The sequence below is a fragment of the Rutidosis leptorrhynchoides genome, chromosome 6 (genome assembly GCF_046630445.1).
Source record: "Rutidosis leptorrhynchoides isolate AG116_Rl617_1_P2 chromosome 6, CSIRO_AGI_Rlap_v1, whole genome shotgun sequence".
Classification (NCBI taxonomy): Eukaryota; Viridiplantae; Streptophyta; class Magnoliopsida; order Asterales; family Asteraceae; genus Rutidosis; species Rutidosis leptorrhynchoides.
Window position 1 is genome coordinate 49,123,118 of NC_092338.1, and position 14,616 is coordinate 49,137,733.

Genomic DNA, 14,616 nt, shown 5'->3' on the forward strand with positions numbered 1-14,616 from the left:
CAGAAGTTACAGGTATTTCAGGTGGTTTAAGTGTTGTACCACTTCTTGTGGTAATAGCTTTAGCTGTTTCATTTAGGGGGTTAGCATTTGTATCACTAGGTAAACTTCCCGGTTTTCTTTCACCTATTAACCTTGCTAGGTTACTTACTTCTTGTTCCAGATTTTGAATAGAAGCTTGTTGATTTCTAAATGCTTGAGCATTTTGTTCATTAGTTTGTTTCTGAGATGTGAAAAACTGCGTTTGAGTTTCAACTAGCTTTGTCATCATATCTTCTAAATTCGGCTTTTTATCATCGGTTTGTTGTGGTGGTTTGTTTTGAAAATTAGGTCTTTGCTGATTGTAAGTATTATTGGATACTTGTTGATTGCTAGGACCTTGTTGGTTGTTGTATGGAATATTTCTGTTATAATTCTGGTTTTGATTGTAAATCGGTCTTGGCGGTTGATAATTATTCTGATAATTATTTCCAGGTCTTTGGTTTATGTATGAAATATTCTCTCTTTGTTCTATTGTTAATTCAATACTGAGACAATCTTTTGTCAAATGTGGTCCTCCACACTGCTCACAACTAATTCGTATTGAGTGAATATCTTTAGTCATCTTTTCCATTCGTCTCTCGACAGCATCTATCTTTGCAGAAATGGAATCTAAGTCATGGCTAGAATCGGCTCTAGCTGCTTTAGATGATCTAACGATATCTTTTTCTTGGTGCCACTCATGTGAGTGGGAAGCAGTGTTATCAATAATTTTGTAAGCATCAGTTTCGGTTTTCTTCATAATAGAACCACCAGCTGCTATATCTATGTCTTTCCTTGTAGTGATGTCGCATCCTTGGTAGAATATTTGTACTATTTGACAGGTGTCTAATCCATGTTGCGGACATCCTCTTAACAACTTTCCAAATCTCGTCCACGCCTCATATAGAGTTTCATTTGGCTTCTGTGTAAACGTAACAATTTCTGCTTGAAGTCTTACGGCTTTAGATGCAGGAAAGAATTGTTTAAGAAATTTTTCAACGAATACGTCCCATGTATCGATCGCCCTTTCAGGTAACGATTCCAACCAATCTTTGGCTTCTCCCTTTAAAGTCCAGGGAAATAACATGAGATATATCTGTTCATCCTCCACTTCTCGGATTTTAAATAGTGTGCAGATCCTATTAAAGGTACGTAGATGTTCATTTGGATCTTCCTTCGGCGCACCACTAAATTGGCATTGATTAGTCACCATGTGTAGAATTTGTCCTTTGATTTCATAATCTGGCGCATTAATGTCTGGATGAGTAATTGCGTGACCTTGGCCAGTGCGTTTAGCTCTCATTCGGTCTTCCATACTTAAAGGTTCCAGATTCTCCATAATTGAATTTGTTGAATCGGAATCACTAGAGGATTCTGATTTAATGGTTCATTCCTCAACAATCTCTGTTTGAATGATTGGTGGTTCCGGAGGAAAAATTAATGGTTCAGGATCTACGAATCATTCCTGAATATTCTCCGGATTCTCAATTGTGAGGTCGGGTTCAAAAAATGGATTATCGGAAATTTGAACTAGAGTACTTGGTCGACTGGATGACGATTCTAAAGAAAAATCAACGGCAGTAATATTTGCTAAATGTCTTTATCTAGTTACAGGTGGTGAACGTACAAAAGGTGGTGAACGTCTTACTCGGTGCATTCACTGAATATCCTATTAGTTTTTAAAAGGAAAGAAAAATTATAATAAGTTATCCAATCAATAGACTTTTCTGATTTTGCCCACGTTTCGAATAGCCAAAAGATGCAGCAGAGGGGCAGGATTCGTTTGGTCTCAATATAATTGAGGACTGTTTGGCTCCAATAACCCGGTCCACGTACAAATCCAACTATTACTACGAACCAGAAAATTTTGATGTCTATCAATTTAACCACTTAAAATAAATTTTTGTAATTTTAAGAAAATTAGATAAGAAGTAGAATAAAAATCTATGTCCTAAAACTATAATAGCGAGAAATAAGAAAGAAAAAGAGCGCGTCGGAAAAAGGTCGAAAAAGAAAAATGGTTGAAAAATAAAAGGTGACGGAAAAATAAAAGAAACTTATAACACTTAAAAACACTTGACTAACCTAATCTTATTACTACAACTAACTTAAAATTATAATCGCAAATTGAGATTACTAATTGGAATGATAATTGATACATAGGAAAAAGTCGTCTAAAAATATTAAAGCTTACAGGAAAAACTAAATTCCAAATGGAAATAACTTAAAAAGAAACTAAAACTTAAAAAGGCGTCGCAAAATTCTAAAGCACCTAAATCTTAGTCTAAAGAAAAAGCACTTAAGGAATTCTACGGCAAAGCCTAAAAATCTAGAAGTAAAAATAACTATGGCAAAAACTAAGTTTAAAACTAAATATGAGCTAAATATTACGCTAAAACGATTAAAAAGAAACAAAATATAAAAATATACAAAAAGTTGTAAAAAGTTACAAATTTTTATAAAAATATTATTTTTATATTATTTTATAAAAGCATTAATTTTTATATATTAAAACTAATTATAATTAATTATACTAATTAAATTAAAACTTAAACTAAATTATAATAATAATTAAACTAATTAGGGTTAAAATAATAATAATAATTAATTACTCCTAATTAAATGCAGATTAGGGTTTCTGTCGGTGTCAGAGTGGCTCCGCGAGTTGCGGTAGTCGACGCAGCAAACTCCGCGAGTCGCGGGGTTCCAGAATTCAACTCAGGTACAGTTTTTAATTCGACGTGTTTTTTTTTTCTTTTTTCTGTTTTATATATTTTTATAATATATTTATATAAATTAAATAAAACTTATATTTTTATAAAATAAAGATAAAGAAACTTTTATAGAACTTAAATATTTAACAAACTCTTAAAAATATTTATATTTTTATTTTTCTTTTTATATTTTAGAATATTTAAAACGTATTTTTACAAAAGCGTATTTTTTTTTATAAAAGTAAACTTAAAAATAAAATTTTTTTTTTATATATATAGCGTTGCGCTTCCGGCTTTTAAGCAAGAAATTGAAGTCCCCGGCAGCGGCGCCAAAAATACTTGATGTTTGCAGCGGGGTGTATATAAAATAGCTATTAAATTTTAGCAGGAAAATACTATTAAATACGATACAATTTTACACAAGATATTTATTTATTTATAGAATAGATATACTTAAACCTTGCTACAACACTTATAGGCAGTGTACCTAATCGTACAGTAGTGTAGTTTTTAGTAAGTCTGGTTCGTTCCACAGGGAAAAAATCTTTAAACAAAGCTTAACGCTATATTAGTTTACTTTTATAAAAATACAAATGTATATATAAGTAATATTATTATTATAAAGGGGAGTTTTTACCGTTTAATGACCGGTTTGTCGATTTTAAAACTTTAGTCGCAGTTAAAACCAAATGTAAAATAATAAATAAATACAAGACTTAATTTAAAGCGTAAAGTAAATAACGATAATGAAATTGCGAATAATAAAAGTGCGATAAAATAAACTTGTGATAATTAAAAAGTACGATAATTAAAAGTGCAATTAAATATAATAACAATAAATAAAAGTGCTATAATTAGAAGTGCAATTAAATATAAAATAAAGGAAATTAAATATGAAATAAAAGAATTATGCTTATTTAAACTTCCGTAATCATGATGTTTGACGTGTTGATTTTAGTTTTATGCCCATGGGTTAATTGTCCTTTGTCCTGGATTATTTAATATGTCCGTCTAGTTTTTGTCCATAACAGTCCATCAGTCATAAATATAAAGTGCGAGTATCCTCGTCAAATTATCCTTATACCCGAAGTTAAATATTCCAACTAATTGGGGACTTAAACTGTAACAAGATTTTAATACTTTGTTTAATAATTACACCAGGATGTCGACTGAGTGTAACCCAAGATTTTAATATTTTGTTATCAATTATACCAAGTGTCCTTGTACATAATTTCACCCCTGTTTTAATTATTCTAGTGGCTATTAATCCATTCCCGTGTCCGGTTAAATGAACGATTATTCGTACATATAAATACCCCGCCCATCGTGTCCGATCGAGTGTATATGGTAATTTATAGGGACGCCCAATTGTAAATCTTTATATTAACATTAACAAACTATCATTTAGTTAAACAAATATAAAGCCCATTAATAGCCCATAGTCTAATTTCTACAAGTGTCGTTCTTTTGTCCAAACCCCAATTATGGTACAAAGCCCAATTACCCAATTTTAGTAATTAGCCCAACATCATGATTACTTCGGATTAAATAAGCATAATAATAACTTAGCTACGAGACATTAAATTAAAAAGGTTGAACATAACTTACAATGATTAAAAATAGCGTAGCGTTACACGGACAGAATTTCGACTTACACCCTTACAATATTCGCTAACATACCCTTATTATTAGGATTAAAATTAAAATTAAAATTAAAATTAAAATATAAATATAAATATAAATATTTACGTATAGATATAGAGAGGATGGATATATATGTTAGTTTTTGCGATCAGAATTCGTTTGCTTTTATAGGGAGTTTCAGAATTTGGGGCTCCGCGACTCGCGGCCCTTTTTGCCTTCAAACTCCGCGAGTCGTGGAGTTTGTAAATACAGCTCACTCCATTTTGGCTCTTTGTTTACGGACGGTTTATTATATAAATATAATTTATATATATAATTTATATAATTAATTATATATTATATTATATTTATATACATAGTTAACTTGTAATTTTTAGTCCGTTGCGTCGAGCGTTGAGAGTTGACTCTGGTCCCGGTTTCGGATTTTCGAATGTCCTTGCGTACAATTTAATATCTTGTACTTTGCGTTTTGAATCTTGTACTCTTGTAATTTCGAGACGTTTCTTATCAATAATTGGAACCTCTTTGATTGTCTTTTGTACTTTTGAGCTTTTTGGTCGTTTGCGTCTTCAATTCGTCGAATCTGTCTTTTGTCTTCACCTTTTATTATTTAAACGAATATCACTTTTAAATAGAACAATTGCAACTAAAAGCTTGTCTTTCTTGAGGAATAATGCTATGAAATATATGTTCGTTTTTAGCATTATCATGTATATTGAAATATGAAATCTTGTGGTCTATTATTATGATTTGATAATATATAGGTTAAACCTATAACTCACCAACATTTTTGTTGACGTTTTAAGCATGTTTATTCTCAGGTGATTATTAAGAGCTTCCGCTGTTGCATACTAAAAAAAGGACAAGATTTGGAGTCCATGCTTGTATGATATTATGTAAAAACTGCATTCAAGAAACTTATTTTTGATGTAATATATTCTTATTGTAAACCATTATGTAATGGTCGTGTGTAAACGGTATATTTTAGATTATCATTATTTGATAATCTACGTAATGCTTTTTAAACCTTTATAGATAAAATAAAGGTTATGGTTGTTTTAAAAATGAATGCAGTCTTTGAAAAACATCTCATATAGAGGTCAAAACCTCGCGACGAAATCAATTAATATGGAACATTTATAATCAATATGAACCAATCATCTTCATCATCATTCGTAAAAGATAAAGTAAGTTTTCAACAGGAATAGAGATCGAAACAAAAGGCTGACTTCGGACAGCTGCTACGACCTCTACACAAAACGAAAAGACGCGTGGTCAGTGGCCAAGGCTCCGTATGTGAGTTATCTAACCGATATCCAATTTTCAGAACCTAACTCGTCTTCATTTGACCGTGGCGATGGTTTAAGTGCGAGTAGGTCGGAAATTTCAGCACGTCGTTACAAAGGCGTAGTGACTTTCGGAAGGCTATAAATCCTAAACCGTATAACAGATATAGGCGAGGCCTAAATGAAAAGTCATCTAATCGAAACGAACTATCTGAAAATAAATCTTCTAGAAGTCCAGGAGTCTGATCAGACCCTGAAAAACAGAAAACAAGTGCTCCGGTGAGTTTCTTGGTGCTTGATGCTCATCACGGTTCTCATCCTTGATGCGTGTAAGCTTCAAGTGTACAACTCTTTGATGTTTTAGCATCACTTTGAACAAGTTTCAACCATCAACATACAACTAAGAGTAAAATCTATCATTCTACAAGTTTTGAACATCAAGATTGCCTCTTTATTGCATAAACCCAATAAAACTTCAACCTTTGTCCTTTTTACACAAGTTTATGTATCTTCATCATATGTGATGATGAAGATATAATGACCCGTCCAGTTAGACACACTAATGCAAGACCTGGTTCGCTAAGACCACCTCTCTGATACCAACTTTAATGACCCGTCCTAATCCATCTGGACGAATACATTACATTTGGTTACATCACGAGGTACTTGACCTCTATATGATACATTTTACAAGCATTGCATTCATTTTCAAAAGACAAACTTTCTTTACATCGAAAGTTGACAGCATGCATACCATATCATAATATATCCAACTATAATTGACTTAATAAGAATCTTGATGAACTCAACGACTCGAATGCAACGTCTTTTGAAATATGTCATGAATGACTCCAAGTAATATCTCTAAAATGAGAAAATGCATAGCGGAAGATTTCTTTCATACAATACAATATTTTGTAGTAAAAATATTCATACGACGATACAGAACAATGCAGGGTTGGCCTTGGCTTCACGAACCTATATCATTTATATATATATTAACACATATAATTAACATGTAATAATAATCAAACTCGTTTGTATATATTTATTATATATTATTTATTTAAAATAATAATACAATGTTTATATAGTTATCATATATGTATTTGATATATTTTTATATAAATACTTTTGTTTTGTTAAAATAATGATTTTAATAATACTAAAACAATGTTGATAATAGTATTATTTAGGTTTCATAATGAAATATTAATTTTTGAATATAATGCTAGTTATTTTATTTGTAGTAATAATAATAATGATAATAATAATATATTGAAAATAATGATAATGATACTTATAATATTGATAATAATAATAATATTAATAATAATGATAAAATCATGTTTAATGATAATAATAATAATGATAAAAATAATAATGATAATAATGATAATAATAATAATAATAATAATAATAATAATAATAATAATAATAATAATAATAATAATAATAATAATAATAATAATAATAATAATAATAATAATAATAATAAGAAAACTACCTCACAAGAATAAGTGTTTAAAAAAATATAACGCCTCAGTCGGGGCTCGAACCCAAGACCTCTCGGTTACAATTAAACATTCTTAACCGTCCCTCTGATTCTGTTTATTTGATTAAACTACCGACCCAATTTATTTAACCTGACTATTCTATTTCTTATTTCTTCTTCTTCTTCCCAAATCAAATCGACCAGAATTATAATAATCATATATCATTAACTATCATCTATCATCTTTATCACAGTTTCATCATCATCAGTATCATTTACTCGTAATCATCCTCATTTCATTCCCAACTTCGATATCATCTCCAGGTTTTATCATTATCATTAATAACATCACTATTATTATAACATTACCCCTTCAATCTAACATCCCCATCATCATTTGGTTTATCATCATCGTTTAAGAAAAGGTGTTTGGTTTTTGGTGGTTCGACAAAAGCAGCTGTAATAGCTGTAACAACCACACGCAGAAGAAGAAAAAAAAATAAACCTACAGCGGCCTAATTAATTAGGTTTGGTAGGTTTTAAATTCTTTTTGGTTGTTGGCCCAAGTTATATCACAAGTCCAATTAGTAATTGTCGGCCCAAATTGTAAATCCCAAAGAAAAAGAATGCGGTTCATGCTTGCGTGTTCTCTCTTTCCCTTTGTGGCCGACAAGCAATAAACAATCAACCCCACAATCCAACGATGGTTTTAAATTGAAGCAATCTGGCGGTGTTGGGTTTGATATAACACAGTAAATAATAGAAATTGAGCATCAATGGTGAGTGTCTTGGTGGTGATTAATAGAGGTGGCTATTGGTTTGTGATGTTCAATCGTGAAAACGAAGAAAAAAAATATAGAAAGGTGGTGAAGTGGTGATTTGTACCCGGAAGTAGTAGTAATAGGTATAGGAACAATTGGTGACGGTTTGTTGTTTAATTTGATGAAGATAACGAGATTGATGATTGGTGATATGGTGATGGTTGATATCGTGGTCGATGGTGATTGTTTGTAGTCATGGGTGGTGATGGAAAACAAAGGTGGTAAATGGGTTTTGTTTTGGTGACGGTTTGCAATAGAATCCAAAACAGCTGTAGCGGTTAGTAGTAATCAAATGAGAGGTGGGTTCTGTGGTTTGATCAGTGAGACAGAGAAAGAAAAAAAAAAAATATATATATATATATATATATATATATATATATATATATATATATATATATATATATATATATATATATATATATATATATATATATATATATATATAGCAGCTGTTAACTTAACTGGTGGCGATGGTGAGTGAAACTGGAAATAGGAGCTTTAATCATGGTGGTTTCGGTTTGGTCAAAACAATAATAGAACGCAGCCGTAACACTTTGTTTTGATTATTGGTGAAGATGATTCAAGTTGGTGATGTGGGTATTCTTGAACCGAAACAGAAAACTTAAAATAGCAGCAGCCCAACGATGATTACAGGTTGGTTTTTGATGGTTTGTGGTTTGCAAGAGGAAGGGTGGTTTGATCGAGTGTTTTGTAATCGGGACAAAGGATAAGTAGCAACGAACAAGTGGCGATGATTCAATGGTAGTAGTAACTACAAGATGGTGATTTATGATGGATTGTGGCAGGTGGTTTCCTTGGCTTGGTTCAAACAGAATTACCAAAACAGAAAACGAAAATCATAAGGCTCGATGGTGGTTGTGATTATCGATGAGCATAGAGAAGAAGGAAGATGAATAAAGTGGTTTGTTGGGTTGGTGATGGAAAGTGAGAAACAGAAAAAAAATAAAATAAAAGATCACAAGTGGTGGTGGTTCTTAGATAATATGTATGTGTATATATATTAATAATACATAAAGTAATAATATAGTATAGAATAAAAATAAACACAGTAATCTTATTAATCAATGTTGATTCACGGGTGTTGATCAATCAATTGAAAACAATAATATAAATAAATAATATAATAATAATAACACGGTAATAAACAAGATTTTCAAGAATTACACATTTAGTAGCCGATATAATTGTTTGATTGTGCGACAGTATTATTAGGGATAATATTTTGTACTCCGTTGTTAACCAGTGGCGGATAAAAGTACATAGAAAAATTCCATATTTTTAAATTATTATACATATTTATATATTTAAAAATATATGTATCTATTTACAAATAGTTGTTCGTGAATCGTCGGGAACAGTCGAAGGTCAATTGAATATATGAAACAGTTCAAAATTTTTGAGACTCAACATTACAGACTTTGCTTATCGTGTCGAAATCATATTTAGATTAAGTTTAAATTTGGTCAGAAATTTCCGGGTCGTCACAGTACCTACCCGTTAAAGAAATTTCGTCCCGAAATTTGATTGGGATGGTCATGGCTGACAATAAGTATGTTTTTATGACTCATATGAGTTGATAAATAGAGTTTTATCACCAGTGAGTAATATAGATAAAATGATATGATTTTTGTGAAGAGTACGAGTGAAGCTATCACAAAAGAGTGAAATGAGTAAATGAAGGTTCATCTTAACCGGTGACGTAGTCACAGTTGATTTCCGGAGTTCAAGGAATTTAGAGAAAATCTTTGTAATAAGATTTGATTCTTAAGGAAATTAGAATCCTATTTGGTTAAATTCGATGATCTATTTCGATTGCTCTGTGATAATGCTAAAAACGAACATATATTTCATCGCATTATCCCTCAAGAAAGACAAGCTTTTAGTTGCAGTTGTCCTATTTACAAGGAATATTTGTTTAAATATTAAAAGGTGAAGACAAAAGACAGATTCGACGAATTGAAGACGCAAACTACCAAAAAGCTAAAAAGTACAAAGTACAAGCAAAGAGGTTCAAATTATTGATGAGAAACGTCTTAAAATTACAAGAGTACAAGACGCAAAACGTAAAGTACAAGATATTAAATTATACGAAAGGACGTTCGAAAATCCGGAACCGAGACATGAACCAACTTTCAACGAACGACGCAACGGACCGAAAGTTACAAATTAATTATGTATATAAATATAATATAATATATAATTAATTATATAAATTATATATTTATATTATATTTATATAATAAAATCCGTCGGCAAGCTAGGAGCCAAACTTGTGTGAGCTGGATTCCACAGCTCCGCACTCGCGGAGCTTATAAAGCCCAAAAAGGCCACACTCGCGGAGCCCACAAAATCAAAAATCCACCTATAAAAGGCCATGCAATTCGACGGATTATTTACTTTATTTTCTTTTCATCATACGTAAATATATATATATATATATTATAATTTTAATTTTAATTTTAATTTTAATCCTAATAATAAGGGTATGTTAGCGAATGTTGTAAAGGTGTAAGTCAAAATTCTGTCCGTGTAACGCTACGCTATTATTAATCATTGTAAGTTATGTTCAACCTTTTTAATTTAATGTCTCGTAGCTAAGTTATTATTATGCTTATTTAAGCTGAAGTAATCATGATGTTGGGCTAAAAATATTAAAATTAGGTAATTAGGCTTTGTACCATAATTGGGGTTTAGACAAAAGAACGACACTTGTGGAAATTAGACTATGGGCTATTAATGGGCTTTATATTTGTTTAACTAAATGATAGTTTGTTAATTTTAATATAAAGATTTACAATTGGAGGTACCTATAAATAACCATATACACTGGATCGGACACGATGGGCGGGATATTTATATGTACGAATAATCGTTCATTTAACCGGACACGGGAATGGATTAATAGTCACTAGAATTATTAAAACAGGGGTGAAATTATGTACAAGGACACTTGGCATAATTGATAACAAAGTATTAAAACCTTGGGTTACACGCAGTCGATATCCTGGTGTAATTATTAAACAAAGTATTAAAATCTTGTTACAGTTTAAGTCCTCAATTAGTTGGAATATTTGACTTCGGGTATAAGGATAATTTGACGAGGACACTCGCACTTTATATTTATGACTGATGGACTGTTATGGACAAAAACCAGACGGACATATTAAATAATCCAGGACAAAGGACAATTAACCCATGGGAATAAACTAAAATCAACACGTCAAACATCATGATTATGAAAGTTTAAATAAGCATAATTCCTTTATTTTCATATTTAATTGCACTTCTAATTATCACATTTTTATTTATTGTCATTGTATTTAATTGCACTTTTAATTATCGCACTTTTTAATTATCGTAATTTTATTTTATCGCACTTTTATTATTCGCAATTTCATTATCGTTATTTACTTTACGCTTTAAATTAAGTCTTTTATTTATTTAATATTTTACATTAGGTTTTAACTGCGACTAAAGTTTTAAAAATTGACAAACGTGTCATTAAACTGTAAAAACTCCCCTTTATAATAATAATATTACTTATATATATATTTGTATATAGCGTTAAGCTTTGTTTAAAGATTTCCCTGTGGAACGAACCGGACTTACTAAAAACTACACTACTGTACGATTAGGTACACTGCCTATAAGTGTTGTAGCAAGGTTTAGGTATATCCATTCTATAAATAAATAAATATCTTGTATAAAATTGTATCGTATTTAATAGTTTTTTCTAGTAAAATATACACTATTTCATATACGCCTCGCATAACATCAAGTATTTTTGGCGCCGCTGCCGGGGAACATAAACGCCGAAAGCGCAACGCTAAAAATAAAAAATAAAAAGTTTTTATAAAAGTTTTTGTTAAGTTCTTTTTATAAATACAAGTTTTAAAAATAATAAAAATATAAAAATTCAAAAAGAAAGAAAAATACATTTATATTTTTAAGAGTTTATAATATTTATAAGTATTTTTATTTTAGTTTTAAAATTAAATTTGTATTTAAGTTATATTTATATTTTATGTATAATATAAAAAGTAAAAATATAAAAATATAAAAAAAAAAAAACTGAACCTGTAAAAATCGACCCCTTTTGAGCAGAAATTGAACCCTCCGCGACTCGCGGAGCATTTGAACTGGACCATACCACACTCGCGGAGGTCTTCTGACAGGTCAAACCTAGGACTGCAATTAATACGAAATTAGGGTTTAAAATTTTATTATTATTAATAATTAGGGTTTTAATTAAATAAAATTAGTTTTAGTTTTATTTTAATTTGTATTTTTAAGTTATTTTAAGTTTTAATAAATTATAAAATTAATAGTTTTATAAAATAAATAATATAAAAATTATATTTTTATAAAAATTATATTTTCATAAACTTTAGTTTTATTTTTTATATTTCGTACCTTTTTAATCGTTTCTTGTAATATTTTTAAATTTTTTTCGCTCGTATTTAATTTAAGACATAGTTTTTTGCCGTAGTTATTTTATTTCTAGATTTTTAAGATTTGCCGTAAAATCCCTTAATTGCTTTTTCTTAGACTAAGATTTAGGTGCTTTAGAATTTTACGACGCTACAAATTTTAGTTTCTTTTTAAGTTTCGACGCGCTACTTTCTTATCTTTTATTCACCGACATTTTTCGACACGCTCTTTTTCTCTCTTATTTCTCGCCATTCTAGTTTTTAGGACTTAGAATTTTCTCTATTTCTTATCTAATATTTCTTTAAATTTCAAACAAAAAATTGTTTTAAGTGGTTAAATTGATAGACATCAAAATTTTCTGATTCGTAGTAATAGTTGGATTTGTACGTGGACCGGATTATTGGAGCCAAACAGTACTCAATTATATTGAGACCAAACGAATCCTGCCCCTCTGCTGCATCGTTTGGCTATTCGAAACGTGGGCAAAATCAGAAAAGTCTATTAATTGGATAACTTATATAATTTTTCTTTCTTTTTAAAAACTAAGAGGATATTCAGTGAATGCACCGAGCAAAACATTCATCACCTTTTGTACGTTCACCACCTGTAACTCGATCAAGACATCTAGCAAATATTTTCGCCGTTCATTTTTCTTCAGAATTATCATCCAGTCGACCAAGTACTCCAATTCAAATTTCCGATAATCCATTTTTTGAACCCGACCTCACAATTGAGAATCCGGAGAATATTCAAGGACAATTCATAGATCCTGAACCATTAATTTTTCCTCCGGAACCACCAATCATTCAAACAGAGATTGTTGAGGAACGAACCATTAAATCAGAATCCTCTAGTGATTCAGATTCAACAAATTCAATCATGGAAAATCTGGAACCTTTAAGTATGGAAGACCGAATGAGAGCTAAACGCACTGCCCAAGGTCACGTAATTACTCATCCAGACATTAATGCGCCAGATTATGAAATCAAATGATAAATTCTACACATGGTAACTAATCAATGCCAATTTAGTGGGGCGCCGAAGGAAGATCCAAATGAACATCTTCATACCTTTAATAGGATCTGCACTCTATTTAAAATAAGAGAAGTGGAGGATGAACAAATATATCTCATGTTATTTCCCTGGACTTTAAAGGGAGAAGCCAAAGATTGGTTAGAATCGTTACCTGAAGGGGCGATTGATACATGGGACGATTTAGTTGAAAAATTTCTTAAACAATTCTTTTCGGCATCTAAAGCCGTGAGACTTCAAGGAGAAATTTTTACGTTCACACAAAAGCCAAATGAAACTCTATATGAGGCATGGACAAGATTTGGAAAGTTATTGAGAGGATGTCCGCAACATGGTTTAGACACTTGTCAAATAGTACAAATATTCTACCAAGGATGCGACATCACTACAAGGAAAGACATCGATATAGCAGCTGGTGGTTCCATTATGAAGAAAACAGAAAGTGATGCTTACAAAATTATTGATAACACTGCTTCCCACTCACATGAGTGGCACCAAGAAAAAGATATCATTAGATCATCTAAAGCAGCTAGAGCCGATTCTAGCCATGACTTAGATTCTATTTCCGCAAAGATAGATGCTGTCGAGAGACGAATGGAAAAGATGACTAAAGATATTCACTCAATACGAATTAGTTGTGAGCAGTGTGGAGGAACACATTTAACAAAAGATTGTCTCAGTATTGAACTAACAATGGAACAAAGAGAGAATGTTTCATACATAAACCAAAGGCCTGGAAATAATTATCAGAATAATTATCAACCGCCAAGATCAATTTACAATCAAAACCAGAATTATAATCGAAATGTTCCATACAACAACCAACAAGGTCCAAGTAATCAACAAGTATCTAATAATACTTACAATCAGCAAAGACCTAATTTTCAAAACATACCACCACAAACCGATGATAAAAAGCCGAATTTAGAAGATATGATGACGAAGCTAGTTGAATCTCAAACACAGTTTTTCACATCTCAGAAACAAACCAATGAACAAAATGCTCAAGCATTTAGAAATCAACAAGCTTCTATTCAAAATCTGGAACAAGAAGTAAGTAACCTAGCAAGGTTAATAGGTGAAAGAAAACCGGGAAATCTACCTAGTGATACAAATGCTAACCCCCGGAATAAAACAGCTAAAGCCATTACCAC

General features: G+C 30.9%; 1 non-coding gene across 1 annotated transcript; it reads right to left on the reverse strand.

The window, feature by feature from the left end:
• Window positions 1-13,693: 13,693 nt before the first annotated feature.
• Window positions 13,694-13,800, reverse strand: LOC139856701 (small nucleolar RNA R71). The gene has a single exon (XR_011762164.1). It is a non-coding gene; the product is annotated as a small nucleolar RNA R71 (small nucleolar RNA).
• Between the last annotated feature and the right edge of the window lie 816 nt (window positions 13,801-14,616).